At 41.4% G+C, this 19,447-nt stretch overlaps 1 protein-coding gene across 5 annotated transcripts in view; it reads left to right on the top strand.

Moving 5' to 3' along the window:
• Pgant9 (polypeptide N-acetylgalactosaminyltransferase 9) overlaps positions 1-19,447 on the top strand; it is a 912,350-nt gene that overhangs the window by 371,365 nt on the left and 521,538 nt on the right. For all 5 annotated transcript variants that reach the window (XM_083120278.1, XM_083120277.1, XM_083120271.1 and 2 more), the window contains exon 2: positions 17,252-17,341. The gene's annotated coding sequence lies outside the window, so the exon portion shown is untranslated. The remainder of the gene's footprint in view (positions 1-17,251; positions 17,342-19,447) is intronic.

Below are 19,447 nucleotides of genomic sequence, written 5' to 3'. Positions count from 1 at the left end.
AACAAAGCAGCTAATATACACCACAGAAAACATTTCTGGTCGGTATTTTCTATATTAACCACGGCTCTTCTGTTTTTAATATTAGCAGGTAATGGCAGATATGTAGAACCTTTTAATGGGCTGAATTCAGAAATATTAACATATAACTTGTGTGGGGATCCGCATAGGCTCCATCCGAACTCTTTTGCCGCAAATTCAGAGTGTTTGATATTCAGTTGATCCATCAATCTGCTTATTATTTTGTCTGAATTTGCATTTGAATATACCGGTACAGTTTCTGTTACGTGGGGGTGTATAAATTTTGTGCCATTTGGTTTCTTATATTGTGTATACAATTTGAGGGAGAGCTTATAACAGCCAAGATGTGCATTTAGAATTGCCTGGAGATTAGAATTTATACTCTTCAAGAAATTCTCAATGCCACATCTTGGCTCTGATACAAACCGGTAATCCCTAAGTTGGGCATTAAAACTGCTATGGATGGGTGCATGGCGTGGCTGCTTTGCTGGTCCAGCATTAACAGGTGCTTGATGCTTTCTTTTCAGACCAGATGTAGATGGTTGTGCAGAGCAAGTATCTTTATGTTTATATGTGAAATATTCCATGCTGTATTTTCTATTGCATTTGGGGCATATTTTTGTGGGAGTTCTGTATTTGTCTGGGTTACAAATCTTTTGGTGCTTGGCCCAATTGGGGCTGGATATATTCTTATTGCATTGATTACAATATTTTTGATTCGGCATTTTTGTTGTTGTTTATTATATACAATTTCTTGGGATTCAGATCAAAACTTTATGCTGGATAAAAATATCAGTTGGGTTCAACACTGTGCTGTGTGTGTGTGTACATGTGTATGTGTATATACACTTAATATTTTTGGCTTTGGTATTTATATACAATTTCTTGGGATTCAGATCAAAACTTTATGCTGGATAAAAATATCAGTTGGGTTCAACACTGTCCTGTGTGTGTGTGTGTACATGTGTATGTGTATATACACTTAATATTTTTGGCTTTGGTATTTATATACAATTTCTTGGGATTCAGATCAAAACTTTATACTGGATAAAAAAGCAGAAATAGGCCACAACTTGGCCACAAGTGGACCGGAAGTAGGCAAACCGGAAGTAGACCGGAAGTAGACCGGAAGTGGACCGGAAGTAGACCGGAAGTGGACCGGAAGTGGACCGGAAGTGAATATGCGTGGGTGGGTGTGGGTGGGTGTAGGTGTGTGTTAATACGTATGGCTTAGTTTTAAGTGTGGTCAAAAAAAATATGAGGAGGGACATATTTTTGACAGGATTATGGACAACAATCTCACAGAAGGCACTTCTGTGAGTGTAGACAAATCAATCTAAGGGGGGTCATACTTTCTCATGGAATCCATGAGGGCTTTTTTACAAAAATCTTGGATTAGGCAGGGTTCCACACTTGAGCAAAAAGCTCATATGGGCATGTTGAGCTTGTTTTAAGTGTAGCCAAATCTGCTTGAGGGGGGTTCATACTTTCTCGGGTTTATAATATCACCTTTTATACTACTGAAGTTCCTGTACCGTATTTCATGTCATCCGGAAAAGAAGTTCCTGTACCGTATTTCATGTCAACCGGAAAAGAAGTTCCTGTACCGTATTTGAAGTCATCCGGAAAAGAAGTTCCTGTACCGTATTTGAAGTCATCCGGAAAAGAAGTTCCTGTACCGTATTTCAAGTCATCCGGAAAAGAAGTTCCTGTACCGTATATCAAGTCATCCGGAAAAGAAGTTCCTGTGCCGTATTTCAAGTCATCCGGAAAAGAAGTTCCTGGGCCGTATTTCAAGTCATCCGGAAAAGAAGTTCCTGGGCCGTATTTCAAGTCATCCGGAAAAGAAGTTCCTGGGCCGTATTTCAAGTCATCCGGAAAAGAAGTTCCTGTACCGTATTTCAAGTCATCCGGAAAAGAAGTTCCTGGGCCGTATTTCAAGTCACACGGAAAAGAAGTTCCTGTACCGTATTTAAAGTCATCCGGAAAAGAAGGTTCCTGGGCCGCATATAAATTCATCCGGAAAAGAAGTTCCTGTACCGCATATAAATTCATCCGGAAAAGAAGTTCCTGTACCGTATTTAAAGTCATCCGGAAAAGAAGTTCCTGTACCGTATTTAAATTTATCCGGAAAAGAAGGTTCCTGGGCCGCATATAAATTCATCCGGAAAAGACGTTCCTGTACCGCATATAAATTCATCCGGAAAATAAGTTCCTGTACCGTATTTAAAGTCATCCGGAAAAGAAGTTCATGTACCGTATTTAAATTCATCCGGAAAAGAGGTTCCTGTACCGCATATAAATTCATCCGGAAAAGAAGGTTCCTGGAGGAATTCAAATACTTTACACATAAAAGAGGTTCTTTACGGCCTAGATCGAATTTACACTTGCTGATTTTCTCTCCCGGACGGGAATTGAATTTATTTAGAATTCCTGGATCTTGAACAACCTTGGTTCGTCTTGTGTAGGCCACTTTACAACCTTGCACTTGCATCCTTTCCCAAGAGGTTTTTTACACCCCTTGTTTTAAACTTTCAAGTAAAACGTTCAGATAAGGGGATATTTGCACGTATACATTGAAGGGTGCAATAGGCCATACGTGCCGACGTACTCAAAAAAGTTAATCAATCAATGAAAACTACTCTGTCCGCAGTGAGAATGAAGCCAAAGTAAACAAATATACCTGGCTGTTGGTTGGTCGAATGGCACCTACGCAGGAATCTTGCGCAAAGGATTATAGTCCGTGTAGTTGTGTAGTCTCATTCAAGCCAGCTGCTATATTGATGTTGTGGGACCTTATACTATGAACTGTACAGCTACTGCCAATATATTCATGGGCCAAATAACACCAGAACTAACACACGGGAAAGGGCCTACTTTTCAGAAGTGGTTTTGTTTACATTAAACTTCTTACCTGCAGTGAATGGAGAATGGTCAAATGGTGTATTCAAAATTCTCAATTTAGCGATGGCAATCTGTATTTTTGTTTTAGTGAGCAAGGATGCTCAAGCGAACGAACATTTTGTTTGTTTGTCCAAAGAAATGAAGGTACTTACAAACGTGTTTACTTGTCTACTATATGGAGAGAAGAGGAAAGTTGTCAAAGAAACTTATTTCTTCGTGCTTTATTATTTCGTGCGTTGTTATTTCGAAGGAATATGGAGGGTGCACCCCTAAGAAACCCACTCGGCTTGAAATACAATCCGCTCAAAGCTAGAAAGTCTATACTCTGTCCCGGGAATCTCTGGAGCAAGCGAACGAAAACAACACGTTTTTGCGCAAGTACTGACTCTGTAGTATCTGTTGTCGAGCCAGCACTTGTTTTTTCTGAAAATCGCTGTTGTCACTGTCACCTGCAGTGTTAAGATCTTCGTTCATGCACTGCGACGTCACAAGGTCTCCAGAGAGAGAGAGAGAGAGAGAGAGAGAGAGAGAAAGAGAGAGAGAGGTAGGTCACATTGTATATAAAAAATAGCACAGCACAATAACACAACCTAGCAAAGATAACAAAGATATCGCAACCTCACGTTAAGAAATCTCTAAAGAAACTGAATTGGCAACATCTAATTTACTCCACGTGGACTTGACAAGTACTGTCAGTTCCTAAAACGGACGCCATTGGTGGGAAAGGTTTTAGGGGAGGATATACTCGGCTCCACGTGGACTTCACATATGGTTGTCGGAGGTAAACCGATCTTTCGGAACTTTGAAGTAACGTGACGTTCTAATCAGGGCTCGAACTTTTATCAGCTGTTTGCAGCAGCGTGTACTGCTTCCCTCCGTTCACTCGCCTTCTCCCCTTCTCTCTCTTTATGCGCTTCCTTGCTCCAGAGATTCCCCGGATAGAGTATGGGAAACGTTCAACCAACCGCCACAGAGTATCGAGAGGAAACTTCAAGTACCCCTTGACCCCTTAAGGGCTCCAGAGAACCACTGATTTGAGGAAATGTTCCGCGTGAGAATATTCTCATTTTGACGGTTTCGTAATTTTCTCGAAGACAAGCGGTTCGCCGCTGTCGATACAAGAAAGACCTGATAATCAAGCCAAATAGCAAAGTTTTTGTTTCACAAACGCCGGAAATACATCTTGCAAATAGTGATGTAATTAAGCGTTGACGTTTCCTCGTAGACACGTTTCTTTCATCTGTGTAACGGTATTCCCGAGATAAAGACGCTCTGTTCAGTTACGAACGCAGCAGCAGCTAGACAGGCCACTAATAACACTGAATGAGGAAGTATACTACAGATAGGGCGGGAACATGATTGTTGAAAAAATGACAAAGGCTGTCATTGTTCCGTTGGTTTTTCAGACATTTGTATCAAGAGGAATGATAACACTTGTCCGCGGCAAGAAAAATGTAAATGAACTTTTGCCGAAATATTACATGTATTATGCATATTTAAGTACAAATCAAATTATACTAGATAAAACAACTACAACCGACCTCCGTGCCGGAGTTGTTATAACAGTGCCCTCCGACGCCAGAGGTCCCGGGTCGAATGTCGATCTGGGCATATGCGTAACTTGGCGGGGGCAACGGGGCACTTGCCCCCCCAAATTTTCAGGCTCAATAAAATGTACATGTTTTTGGTACTTCTGATAATCCTCCTGAGACCTGAAGTAATTCTTGTGATGTCGCACATGTAACAGTTATTTTACAAATTATCCTGAACGATTTTTTATGGAATTGAAGACTTTTCGATTCTGCTCCTCCCCCCCCCCAAGTTAAGCCCCAAGTTTGATTCCGTCCCAAAAAGTTAGGAAACAAGTTTGATTCTCTCCCCCCCAAGATAGGCCATCAAAGTTTGGCCTAAGTTCGATTCTGCCCCCAAAAGTAAGGCTCCAGGTTCGATTTTACCCCCTTCCCCAAGTTCGATTCTACCCCAAAAGTTAGGCCCGAAGTTCGATTCTGCCTCAAAAGTTAGGCCCCAAGTTCGATTCTGCCTCAAAAGTTAGGCTCCAAGTTCGATTCTGCCTCAAAAGTTAGGCCCCAAGTTCGATTCTGCCTCAAAAGTTAGGCCCCAAGTTCGATTCTGCCTCAAAAGTTAGGCCCCAAGTTCGATTCTGCCTCAAAAGTTAGGCCCCAAGTTCGATTCTGCCTCAAAAGTTAGGCCCCAAGTTCGATTCTGCCTCAAGGGTTAGGCCCCAAGTTCGATTCTGCCCCAAAAGTTAAGCCCCAAGTTCGATTCTGCCTCAAGGGTTAGGCCCCAAGTTCGATTCTGCCTCAAGGGTTAGGCCCCAAGTTCGATTCTGCCTCAAAAGTTAGGCTCCAAGTTCGATTCTGCCTCAAAAGTTAGGCCCCAAGTTCGATTCTGCCTCAAAAGTTAGGCCCCAAGTTCGATTCTGCCTCAAAAGTTAGGCCCCAAGTTCGATTCTGCCTCAAGGGTTAGGCCCCAAGTTCGATTCTGCCCCAAAAGTTAAGCCCCAAGTTCGATTCTGCCTCAAGGGTTAGGCCCCAAGTTCGATTCTGCCTCAAGGGTTAGGCCCCAAGTTCGATTCTGCCCCAAAAGTTAGGCCCCAAGTTCGATTCTGCCCCCCTTAGTTAGGCCCCAAGTTCGATTCTGCCCCCCTTAGTTAGGCCCCAAGTTCGATTCTGCCCCCCTTAGTTAGGCCCCAAGTTCGATTCTGCCCCCCTTAGTTAGGCCCCAAGTTCGATTCTGCCCCCCTTAGTTAGGCCCCAAGTTCGATTCTGCCCCCCTTAGTTAGGCCCCAAGTTCGATTCTGCCCCCCTTAGTTAAACCCCAAGTTCGGCCCCAAGTTTGATTCTCGCCCCCCCCCTTCCCAGAGTTAGGTCCCGAGTTACGCCCATGGACCTGGGCATGGGTGTTCGTTTTGAATGTAAGTAACTCGCTTTCTTAACTCCGAAGGTTTATGGCTACATCAACACAAGCCTTCCATCTGTCCCTATAATGGCTTCATCAGTTTCATCACATCGTCGCTCATCCTCATCTTTGCGATTAGCCAAAAGTGTCAAAAAAAGCGAAAAAAATAAACTGATTCAATGAAATTCCACTGCCTCGCCTCCTAACGAAAACCCCTCTTTCCAGATGTTTTTACTTTTTATGGACTCTTTGCCTTATGTTACGGCGTATCAGAATATAAAAATTAATTTGAAATCTAGTCTTATTTCACAGAAGAAAGTAGCAGACCTTTAAAAATTGCATCTTAAGTACAAAATAAAACACAATATGCACGTATGGCCACACTTGCCAAAATATGCAACATAAATGTGCTTGAAGTTACAATTTTGCCAAAATATGAAGAACAATTTTTCAATAGATATTTTTGGAACTGAAATCCTCATTGTGAGCATCACTTCAAGAGATGTCTCGGTCTTACTCAGTGAATGGAATCTCCGAACACTCCAATAGCTTTTGTCCATAAGAAAGATTGCTTGCTTTGATTGCCGATAAGATAAAAGTGAAGAAAGACAATCGGAAAACACTGCACAGACAGGTCCTAACACCAAAGAGGATGTTACTGGCTGTGAATCCAGAAGCCGGAGCCTCGATAGTCTGTGCTATAAGAAACAGAAAATTGCCAGAGAAATCTATAGGATTCTGAAAGACAGCATTTTTGATGTTTCCCCATCACATATTTTCAAGAGACGAAATGAAGTTTTTTTTTGGGGGGGGGGGCGTGTTACAATCGCCAGACTATCCTTTCTGCAACACGCAACCATGAATTTCAATTGTCGCGTGACATCTCTTCTTGTCGATGCACTTTGCTGTGAATTAAACACAAGAATAGGGTAAAAGTAGGTGCATGGCAAACTTGTTTGGTTCCGATGAAAGTAGCTGGTAATATTTCACGTGGGAGTCAAAGCCTCCGGCATGCACGGAATGTGAAAAGGACTCTCACTTTGCACATGATCATGAAAACGCCGACCAACTATCCTTGGAATCTTTGCTGAGTGGGAAAATTTCAAGCCAGAACAATTGTACTGCGCTCTTGGTTGGAAATAGTTTCGTGCCACGACACAGGTGGCAGTGCATTTGATATGCTTTTATATGCGAGTGATTTAGAGTCCAAGAATCTTGCTCCCTTCATTCTGATTGATTGATTTGGTTTATTTTACTTCGCATTCATTCCGGTGGTGCAGTGGTAGCGTCGTCGCCTTGCAATCAAGGTGTCTCGGGTTCGCCGGTGGAGGCACATAGTGGTTCGGATCCCACTTTAAACTGTAGGTCCAGTCCCGATTAACCTTTCTGTGCATAAAGTGGACTGATAACAACAATTCAATTCAAACGTAGCTTTTCTTCCTATTTTGGCTAATCACGAAGATGGGAATGAATGATGATACCATGAAGGGACAGTCACAAAAACATCCATGCCCAGGCCATGATTCGAAACTTCCATTGTGTTTGAAGCAGACCCCCCCCCCCTTTCCGCCTCTCTTTCCATAGACTCTTTGGAGAGAATCAGCTGTAAGGGGTAACCCTTTCTAAAAACACCCAAATGTCAACGTCACTTGCACGTAGTTTACCCTGGACTGAATTTTACAGACTAACGAGGCTCTGGCGACTGGACTCTCAGCCAGTATATTCCTGCGTGGGAATGGTGTTGTATCCTGTCCATTTTGTGTTTGTTTCATCATATCATCACTCATCCCCACCTTTGCGATTAGTCAAAAGTGACAGAGAAACGAAGTGAAATAAACGAAATCAATCAATAAATCTTGGAAAGAATATGAAGTGATATGGTACATTTGGACACGGGTATCTCTAAAATGAATAAAAATTGCAACACTTATTTTCTACAAAACAAGGAATAAATCACAAGTCATACTGATAAAGATAAATGAATGCAACCAGAGCCTCTACGCACATCGGCGCAACAACTTCCAGATTAGCCTTACTTGAAATTATTTTTTGTTTAATCATCTGAAGAGAGAATTAGTTATCCGGCAGTGAGACACTTCAGCAAGTTCTTAGTAAATCTCAAACATTGTTGAGAATCTCTTGGAGAGAGGTGGTTTCTAAATGTTGAAACGTCATCGTTTACTCAATCCAAGAGGTTCCACTGAAAACAATCCTTCAGTCGTAACGTCTTGGCTGTGTTTACCTTCGAGGCCAATATTACAGCTGAGGCAACACGGAGACAATTTCCAACGTCTTCTTAGACAAACACCGACTCAGGTTCGTGCAAATTCTCAAGACCCACCGCGGCGCATCCACAGAGCCGTCAGTCTTGGAGGTTGTTGCCTGCGTCCGACCCTCTGCGGTTCACTGGAAGGACATCCTTGACCGAAGCGTTAATCGTCCAAATGGAAAAGTGCGGTTTGGGGGATGTTTCTTCGGGAGAAGGTTGAAAAAAAATCCTTCTGGTGCAAAAATCCTTTTAAAGCATCTTTCTCTCACCTTCAGTGGCGTAAGCAACTCCCTCACCCCCCGAAATGTCAGCCTCCGCAGCTCAGTTTTGAAAAGGGGCGAACGGTTAAAGGCTGCAATGACGTCAGTTTCTTCTGGTTTGAAATCCAAGCCTTGAGGGCGACGAAGAGAAACGGGGTGCTTGGCCGCGGGCAGATCAGTGTTGCCAGATGAAGGGGAATATCCCTTTTTACATGGAAATTCGAACCGATTTTTAAGCCAAAGAGCAAATTCGATTAAAAATAACAAAAAATTTCATTAACATTTGAAGACATTAGACTCAACGTTAGTGCAGATTTTATTAATCTTCCAATTCCATAACCATCATTGTTTTTTGTTCCTTTTTATTTGTACTCCATTAAGTACAAGCCTGCGTATCTACTTTAATTTATATATTGTTTATTGTGCGTTACTTTTCTAGATCTACGGTTAATAGCAACCATAAGGATAAATGGGCAAGGTTAGAACAATCTGGCCCGTGGTATTAATTTATCTAACAGTTTTGATATGTGAAAGATTGCCAAACGAAAACACTACAACTAATACTACTAATTATTGTTATACGAGGGCTGGGGTATAAGTAAGTCATCGTAACTATATTTTTTTTTTTCAAAGTAATACTGTGGTACCACAATATGAGCATATGTTCCGAAGAACAATACACCCGTACTATGTGGACACGTCACTAGATGGAAACTGTGGGGAATAGTGTGCTATCGTGGTCTGCACATCTTTTGTTCCTGCAATGCTCCTATGCTTTCAGACTTGTAAACACATGTGGTACGATGCTACCTTTAAGGATGCGCTTCCCTATCCCATACCCAGTACACATGATCTGCACTGTTCATACATTCCACAATGCCATATTCTGTCCACTTCCATTTGTATATATCGGATTTTCGTGCTGGTCCTGCATTCTCGCGAAAAAAATAGTTGCCCTCGTATTATTATGATTTTATTTTTTACATGAAGGGAAAATTGGCGTAAATATCCCCTTGCATAGGGATATTATGCCCTCAAATTGTGGCAACACTGGACTAGATTCGTCAGGAACGTCCTCGTACGCATTAACAATGGCAGGTGTTGGAAACGAAGAAAGCCATGAATTTAGCGGGATTTACTTCTCTCATGAAAGGTAGAGAGAAGGTGCAAGTGGGGGCAGAATGGTGAAGGAATGGATGGGGGCAAGACCATATGTGTAAACAGTTTTTTACACGTTGGGAGCATTGAGAACGTTTTCGTCGCCACGGGTGATGATGGATAAGAAGAAATCACAAAAAGGACCAGAAGGTATACTTTTGAAATGGCATCTGAACTTGGTTAGCCAATCACGTAGCCAATCGCGACATCCGTTGCAGCAGTGGTTAGCACAACGCGCTATGACGCCAAGGTGTCTGGTTTTCAGTCCCGGAATCTGTGTTCTTTGTGAGTGTCTGTTCATCAAATTCATCATATCACTCATCATCGTCGTCGTGATTAGCCAAAATTGGCAGGCAAATCAAATCAAGGTAGCCAATAGCAGTCCACTGATGATTCATCATTTTCTCTCATGCCACGATACCTGAATACATTTTTTTTTACTTTTCTGCTTGATACTCGCCCGCTCTTATCATGTAACCCTCTGTGGGGGACAAGCGTTTTTTTCCGTACAACCCTACCTTAAGCTGGACTATACTATCTCCGGAGTGACAGTATTTGAAAATTTTGATACCCCTTTAAAACGTCTAAACACAGTGAAATAATACATATCATGACATGCACTATAGGAGTTGACTGAGCACCTTGTCACATACTGTAGATTGAAGTATGGCCAGGCCTCCCGTGGCAGCTATACTATCTTCCAGGAGTCTTGGAAGCAAGCGAACGAAAGCAAGTCTGCGCAAGTAGTGACTGGTCAACCAATGAACGCGTGAGAGTGAGTGCAGGGAGGGGAAATGCGGCTGCAGGTACCAGCAGTTTGCTGCAGCGGGCACTGGTTTGCTCCGCCAACTTACTTGCTCTCATTCTGTCGTTATGCGCGGCGTTGCTCTACAGACTCCTGGGACGGAGTATACTTGACTGAGCTTAATTTGTTTCCTTTTACTGTATCCTGAGAATCTGTGGAGGAAGGCCGCGTATAACGGTACAAAAGAAGAGAAAGGGAGTGGGCCGAGCGAAGCAGTACACTACTTGCTCAGAAGTTTGTTTTCGTTCACTCGCTCCAGAAATTCCCGGGACACACTATAGATCCGAACCATAGTCATCATTAGGGAAAGGAACTTTAGGTAAATAAATGTTTTTTCTGCGATAAGATAGAGACCCTCATTTTTGCCAAAATTCTTATCATAGCCTTATATGTCAACACAGCAAATTTTATTTTACATAAAAACACATATTTTCCAGTTTTCCGTATGTAAATACATATTTTGCGAATTTTCATTTTAAATACATAAAATCGCTCGTTGACTTCATCTACCTCGAAATCCTTCAAGGAAAAATGTTTATTCTCCGCACCTCTTTCATATCGAGAGTGCTAGGTTTGTTTTGTCTTTGAAAACGCTCGCTGGCAGACTTCTGGCACCTCGCCTACGATCCTATCGGGAGAAAATAGCTGTAAGTAGCTGGGGCTGGCTACACGTAACGATAGCAAGGCTTTTTAATGAAGCAATGCAGCTATTGTGGCCAGAAGACATAAAATTTGACAATGTTCTTCTCTTGACAGATGCTGCAGCTTACATGCAGTGGTCTTGCCGTTAGCTACCCCAAAATGGTGCACGTTACATGTGTGGCGCATGCGTTGCATAGAATATGTGAAAAGATAAGAGCTCTTTATCCCAATGTCGATAAACTGGTTTCAAATGGGAAGAAAGTTTTTATCAAGTCGCCTAGAAGAATAGACATTTTTAAACAAAAATGTCCTGAGGTTCCCCTTCCCCCTACACCTGTAGTTACGCGATGCAGATGTTATGCCCAGAACTTTGAAAAAAATTGTATCTGTTGTAAATGATCTCGACAAAGAAGAATTCTGCAAGAACTGTTGATGGAGCCCTCCTTAAAAGTCGAATTGGCATACATCTCAACAAACCTGTCCATTCTCTCTAATTCCATATGAAAGCTTGAATCGTCCGCGAACACTTTGGCAGCTTCCATTGGTGAAGTCCGTATAGTAGAAACGAAACTGAAAGAACTCACTGGATCTAAATGTCTAAATGTACAGAATTTTTGGGGAAAAACCAAGGTTTTCAAACATTGTGCCAAATTGCATGTGTTTTGGAAGGAGGTGAAGTAGAGGAAGAGGAAGCTTTGGAAAACTTCAGCGTTAGTGGCATTTCGTGCTTCAAATATGCAAGAATTGTTTCTTGTGACGTGGAGCGGTCTTTCTCACAATATAAGATGCTTTTTAGAGATAATCGTCACAGATTTACAGCGGAGAATTTGGAAAAACTATGGTGATTCAATGAAATTCTTCCAAAAAATAGCTCGCTAGGAGGTAAGCATTTAGAAACTGATTTCAGCTGTTAAAATGCATGTAATATTTTGTTTTTGTTACCAAATGTTTTTCATTTTTGTCACATATTTTCCTGTTTTTATCACATATTTTCAACATTTATGACACATAAGAAAATAAATATTTCTGAGTTTTTTAGCACATAAAGTTCCGTTCCCTAGTCATCATTTGCTGAAAGGCTTTCCAGAAGAAAGTTTATGGCCCCATTTAGAAGTTCCTTACCATATTTACGAACAGCCAAAGCATGTCGAGGTTCTTAGCGAATTGCTTTCGATCCCCGCAGAATCCCTCCTAACCTTCTGGTCTCGTGGGTTCTTCAGCCGGCTTCCAGGACTCCTGTTGACTGGCATTTTGGGATTGATACGGTAGACTTTACAATCGGCGCAGATGTTGGGGAATTGTTCGCACTGCTCGGAGCGCCGCGGGACGAGATTTACACGGATTCTTGTCACAAATAATAATAAAATCGGGCCCTGGAGGGGGTACAAGGGCCGGATCCGCCGGCTTGTCTGTTGGGAGGCGTTCTGTTGCAAGAGTCATCGAAGGTCGTTTTACGATTGTGTGGCACCGCATTAGAACGAGGTGAGAGATTTTCTGGGGCGGGGGAAAGACTGCGTTCTTTCAGATCGGGATTCTCCCTCGGAAGCGTGCCTTGTTGCTTTGATGGGGGTGAAAATCGATGTTCTGATCCTTAACTGAAAAAAAAAGGACAATCTAGTGTTGAGAAAAAGTGAGGTTGATCTCCCTAATACACTAAAACGCCTCTTTAAACGCAATCATGCGCAAACTGAATGTATCCTCATATTATTAATGTTAAACGATGCAAGCCGACCTCCTTTGGTGGTGTGGTTAGCACTATGGATGGCAAATTCTGGATAACATTTTATCCGGATTTGAAATTTTTGGATATCTGATATTATGTCCAGATTCGGATATCCAAATTCTTCGGATATCCGAATCGTCCGTTGCATCCGGAACGGATATCTGATAATTTGAAATGCGGATATCTCAGGTCCTGGGTTCGAATCTCAGCCCGGACATGGGTTTTCTTTGTGAGTGCCCCTTCATAAATTTCATCATATCACCATACGTTGAATATCCCTCAAGTTCCTCTTGAACCCTGGGTGTGGACAAAGGTCACGGGTGTGAGGCATTGCTAGTAATTTATAAGATCCCCCTTCCCCGTACGAAAAGAAAAACAGCATGACGTGTCATTTAGTCTTAAAAAGGTTTTCACGAATTCCAAACACCATGCCTCTCCTAGTGACGTAATCACTATAATGACGGTTCGTTGTTTTGTGGAGACAATTGTGGCCTTGTAATGTCATTTCTTTCGTTTTTATCTTAAACCACGCAGTCATTCTTGCTTGTAAAGAAAGCAATTGAAAGGCCTTCGCGCCACAGCCTGGGTGTTATGCAACCCGTCGAACTGCAACGTTGCACAGGTATGTATACGACAGGATGAGAAACTAGCCGTTCCAAGAACCATCATGTGGTGGTAGCCATTGTCGGCAAGAAGGGAATTTCGTTGTGCTGCCACCCACATGGCGAATCTGTATCCCAGGCCATGTTTAGGCACCGTTCTCGAAGCGTCGTATGCATATAATGCCGCTGAAAGTGTCTCTAGCAACGAAATATTTCTAGTCTCCAACATTTTAACTATTTTTGGCACGTTCAGCAATCTGTGCAAACTATAGTTTTGCAATTGATGGAACTAGACACAAGAGTATTAGAACATAACTTGCAACTTGCTCCAAGTCTGGAAATTAAACCTCTTGTAAAGGCCGAATTACACGGAACTGGATTTGCAGTAGGAATGCCCTAGTTGGCCCTGAACTGGCTACACGTCTGCAAGATTTCGCCTCGCACGATATTAGTTACCGCACTTCTCGATAGACTTGTTGCCATAAGACATTATATCAGAGCAGACTTTTAAAAAAGAGATGAGCGTTGTAGGAAAATTACTGCTGTAATTAAAAATTAAGAAAATAAAAGTTTGGAAATTGTCTCGAAAAAAAAATATGGTAGTCAACGCGTACCGAACAAGCTTTTTAATGAACTCGGCTATGCATATTCATACATGAGATTCACAGGATTCATTCACAAAAAAATATTTTTTTCAACTAAATATATCAGACATTTAATACACTTATAATAATAAAGATTTTCATTATCGGCTAATCATATTTGTTACGTACAAATCTCATCGCTTTGCATAGGTACTTGAATATTAACGAACTGGACACGAATGCACATCGTCTGTTACTTTTTGTTTTATCAAGAAGAGAACAAAAACAACCAACACTCGGAAACCACAGACAAAAAACTTTGCTTTGGCAAGCTCACATGGCCAAACTTTGCTCTGATTGGCTGTTCCACCAAATACAGTCCAGGAAAGCCAGTTGCAATTAGAGCGTTGCCTATTCCTCAGAACCAGTCAAGTAGCCAGCCGGGCGGCCATGATTTTCACCCAGGTAGGCACTTCAGCGCCAACTAGAGCATTTCTACTGAGAATCAGGCTTTGTGGGATTCGGCCTTAATATATTGCTTGATTTACAAAGCACGGGGGGGGGGGGGGGTAAGCGAATTTACGATAGCCATCGTGATCACAAGTGTAGAGCTCTTGAGTAGAAAGTTCAATATGATATGGGCATCTTAGGGAGATTCCACACCAAAGCGACATACAACTCGCGGCAGGTGTCGCTTGAGGATTTCACCAATCGAACAAGCACCCCCCCCCCTTTCAATCCATAAGTAAGCATTCACCGCGCATGCGCAACAACAAACCAAGGCAACGCAATGTTCATATTGAGAAAACGGCCCAGTCCGAGCGACATGTGCAGTTTGTCGTGTCTTTTCGATTCGAAAGATAACGTTGGTTTTCGAGAGTTTGCTTGTCGCCTTCTGCGTGTCGCTTCGGTCTGAAATATCCCAGAGATTGAAGACGCCGGTGCCGCTTTTCGCTTCGATCTGAAAGCTTTTTAAAGGTTCTTTTCTTCTGAAATTTCACTATCTTGCGGCTGTAATCATGTAACAAAGTTTATCTTTCTTCGTGAGTGTGGGAGATATTTTCTCACCGTCGTATAAAGTTTTCCACTAGAGAGGACTATTTTATTTATGCTCCTAAGATACGTAACTGTGAACTATTCCTGTTCTTCCTAAAAGTTTCCGTTACCACATTATGTTTTTTTCATTACAATCTTGCTGGAGGTTTCCTTGGTTTCAGATTGCTTGAAGGGACGAAGAAACGAGTTGTCTCCCACACGAATCTCATCCACCGTGGCAAGAAAAATAGATCCGCTGGCAGTTCCGTAGATGTGCGGACTCGCTCCTTGTTTTTCCTGCATCTCCGTATCCCATTTCGAACAGTCCGTTAACAGAATCTCCACGAGTCGAATTTCGCCTCCAGAAAACCGAGGTCTGATGTCGGGAGCGAGTCTGTGCGGAGGGTTTACTCGGCTGCGGCTGACCGGCGAACCACCAACCCGGGCATGTAGGAGGCACTTTCCGAAAGAGTGTTAGGTGGTCGCTCGCCGGAAAGCCCCTTCCCTTTCGCCCCCTGCCACCGGCGCGCGGCCCGGGGGGGGGGGGGATTTGTAATGCAAGAAGCATTGCGAGTTTTAACATGGTAGCTCGCGCAAACAAGTCCGCCGACACTCGGTCCCACTGAATTAACCTAATCAGACAAGTTCCGCTAATTCACCCCCACCCCCTCTACTCTCTTTCGTCTATTACCGCATCTTGCAAGTCCGATGAGGCTTGGCGAATGAAGGGTGAAGCCTTTTTGGCCAAAACGTATTCCGTTGCAGCCAACGGTGTCATATTACCACCAACATTTTTTCTGTTTTCCATTTTATTACCTACTTACTCTCAGGGGTAAAAAACTACAGGGCGATCGGTCGCTGTGGCGCCTGAATTTTCTAATTCAGTTCTCAAAAACTATATATTTTTTAATATTTGAAGTTCGCCTATGGAAATGTCCATTACTTTCTTTTTTTTAAAAAAAGTACTACAATGTGTGTTTCTTTAATGTTTGTGTGTTTCCTGTATCACGTTTATCCTTAAATCGAATAACAAACAGCATTTTAAATGTCTGCATTGTTGCTAGCAGCATTTTAAAATCTGTAGCAATATGGTTGAATTGACCATGTATTAAATGTATTGCATAGTTATTCATGCCGTCACCAGTTGAGTCTTCTTCAGCGCAAGAATTAATTACTGTTAATCCAATGTTAATGCAATCCAATTAATAAATGAAGGTTTAAAGGCCACATTTCAAAATATGTAGGTTGGGCTTTCTTAGCGCGCATTTGAAAAAAGAAAATTGCCTGCTGGAGAAAAAGGAGCTGGCGCCTGAATTATTTGGAGTTTTGTCTACCCCTTGTTATTTTACTAAATGTCGCCCCTAAACCATTAGCCAATGTTCGAGGGGTTAAAATCGCCACTGACAATACTTGTGTAGGCACATAGTGATTCGAATTCCACTTTAAGCTGTAGGTCTAGCTACGATTAACCTGTCTATGCATACATGGACTTGAAAACTCAATTCAATCCCTGCGTAGGAATTGCTTAGTAAGAGGAACAGACCAACTTTATAACGAGAAGTAAAAATACTTGAAGAATGTAATTTACGATTTTTTACATGTCCACACACAGTAAACTAAATGTATGAAATCAATAAGATGCACCAGAAACGCGTCGACTGATGCCTTAAAGTGTTTTTTGTGGCCTTTGCCAGGTTTAGTGTTTGATGCATTTTTGTGTATCGTTTGTAAAGATGACGCCGAAGTACATCATATGATGTGATGCACCCATCACTATGCGTCGTCTCCGCCTAGTAATCTAGGGATTCCAGGTGGAGGCATATAGTGATTCCTATTCTACTGTAGGTCCAGTCCTAATTAGCCTTACTGTGCATATAGTGGACTTAATACATCAACTCGGATCATCACTATGCATTTATCTGATGCACCTCTCTCATGCTTTCAATCCGGGACACATTCTTACCAGTCCAAGGCGAAGGCTGCACACAGAAAGGTAAATCCATCATCGAAAACAATAAATAATGCATCAGATCTGTAGTCTAGACCAAATGTTTAAGTGCGTCATCGAGAAAGATGCAGGAAGGTTATTCATCTATCTCCGTGCCTCATTTCACCCTCATTTATACCAGAATGATATGATGGTAACGCTGTGCTCATCAAATCTAATCTCTCGTATTGTATTTTCCCAATATATAGATGTTCATAAATTAGAAGACTATATCATTATTTACATATGTGACAAAACTTAGTTTCTGTATCTTGTACATGATCTATATTATACAAGGCATATCTTATGAGTATGAATATTTATGTGAAATACTTGTCTTTTCAGGTTTTAAGAGGAAGACTGGAAGCACACTACTACACATATCTGAACTCTCCTCTGTAACGCCAGATTTACTCATAGGCTGTTGCTAATAAGGTAAGATACATGAAATATTACGTTGCTATCTACTAGAACTTGTATGTTTCTGATGAGTCATCGCGATCGACATAATTCCTTAAAATAAAAACAATGTAAGATCTTATTCATGAAAATTGCACAGAAATTCTGACGTAACGTGTTGAGAGAAAATCTTATACCGAGAAGAGCATTAAAAAGCTGTAAACTGGGTATCAGTATATCATCTCCTCCATTCTCTATTTCCTTTAAACGTCGGATCGTATCGTGTTCTCCCGTTTCGCCTTATCCCATTTCGCCTTATTGAGTTTTCACATCCCTTAATACAATTTCAAATGATTTATGTGACACGAACTTTCTAAGGCGAAACGGGACATCCTATTTCGCCTTATCCTCTTTCGCCTTACACACAAACAATTTCCCACCAGGGAATATTATCGATATGAAGGGTCATTATTATTAATGTAATAAAACACCATGCTACATTGATATATATACGTATATACTTTATTATTATATAAACGGATTTAAATTAACTGTATTAGTAATTTTGGTACTATTTATCCTGATATTTCTAAGAACAAATTTTAGGTTAGGTTAGGTTTGTGTGCAAGACGAAACAGGATAAGGCGAAATGGGATGTCCCGTTTCGCCTTAGAAAGTTAGTGTCACATAAATCACGCGAAATTGTATTAAGGGAGGTGAAAACGCAATAAGGCGAAACGGGATAAGGTGAAACGGGCCGTAATCGATCGTATCAATCCATTCGTGTCCACAATAAACCTTTCTAACTTCATGATTCAGAACGATTTGAAAGACATAGAACATTTTTATATATTTCTACTTTATATTTTGACAAGGTCGATATTTTAGTACACACAGACCATTAAAATATATTAGATACTAAAATCATTCCAATGGCCATTGTTGTAACTGTATTCAGCAAACCTGTTTTTTAACTTGCATTTTCTTGCCAGTACCTGCTGCTATACGTTAAAAAAGGTGTGAATTATTTTTATTATAGAAAATTAAATATGAAAATATCACAAGAAATGGAACACGTCAAATTTATGGAAACACATGACCCTGTTTAAAACTCCATATTACGTCAACCCTTGACTCTACAGGCACGAAACAAAAACCAATCTCCAGAGGAAATCATTAGGTATGAATTTGGTCCAGTGACTTTAGGACGTAACTTACATAATTTGTTACATATTTGCTGTTATTTTTGTCAAGAGATCAACTTTTACGCCATTTGTAAAAAAAATTGAAGAAGCTTTCTAATTTAATTAAGATAGCTCAATGAAACAAAAAACATAATTTAGCAAATTTTCTGCTGTTTCATTTTTTTTATCTTTACTTTTTGTGTACAATGCACAGTTTTCGAGATATTACATTTTCTACTTTTCTAGGTGATTTTTTGGCGCCATTGTTTCAAGATGGCGGCGAACCTACAGGTCAGAGAGTGGTAGTCTCTTCAAAATCGGAATTGTCACATTCTTTTACTATAGGGGCAGTTGGTTTAATTTCTGTTGCAATTTGTTTCCCAGACGACATTTTTTTTTACTAGACTATGTTTGTGGTTAGCAAAAACTATTTTGTTTACTTGAGTCAGTTCATTTTTTCGTATGAAAGCTAGCATCTTCTGTTCTGCAATTAGAATTCATTTTCTACAGCAAATGAGTACATTTGTGGGTTAGGCTCATTACGTACGAAGGTAAATTACCCCACAATCAATTTTACCATAGGGTGCGAGTGAACAAACATGCTGTAGCACCATTTTTTGCATGTCTCATCTGGTAGCCCTGTCGCAGGTTAACACCACCTATTAGTGTCTGCTCGGTCTGGCTTAGCGGGACACATTGTTCTCGAAACAATCGGCGCTGCTACGGTTTCCGTCATTGGGTTGTTCCTTGTTTAACATGCGTGTTTAGTGTGCACTGAACATCGTTTTCCTCAAAGTAGAATGTTCTGTCGCTGTCCCTGTGACACGTGACGAGCTGGTGGAGTTAGTTGGCAGGTGGACTCAGGATGGACGTGCATATAGTTAGATTCATCTCGATGGAGAATTTGCTGGGCTTTCTAGACGATTGGAGACGTCATTGGTGTAGGAGAATACTTTGA

The sequence above is a fragment of the Lepisma saccharinum genome, chromosome 4 (genome assembly GCF_977018435.1).
Source record: "Lepisma saccharinum chromosome 4, izLepSacc3.1, whole genome shotgun sequence".
Taxonomy (NCBI): Eukaryota; Metazoa; Arthropoda; class Insecta; order Zygentoma; family Lepismatidae; genus Lepisma; species Lepisma saccharinum.
This window is presented reverse-complemented; position numbering and strand designations above follow the sequence as displayed.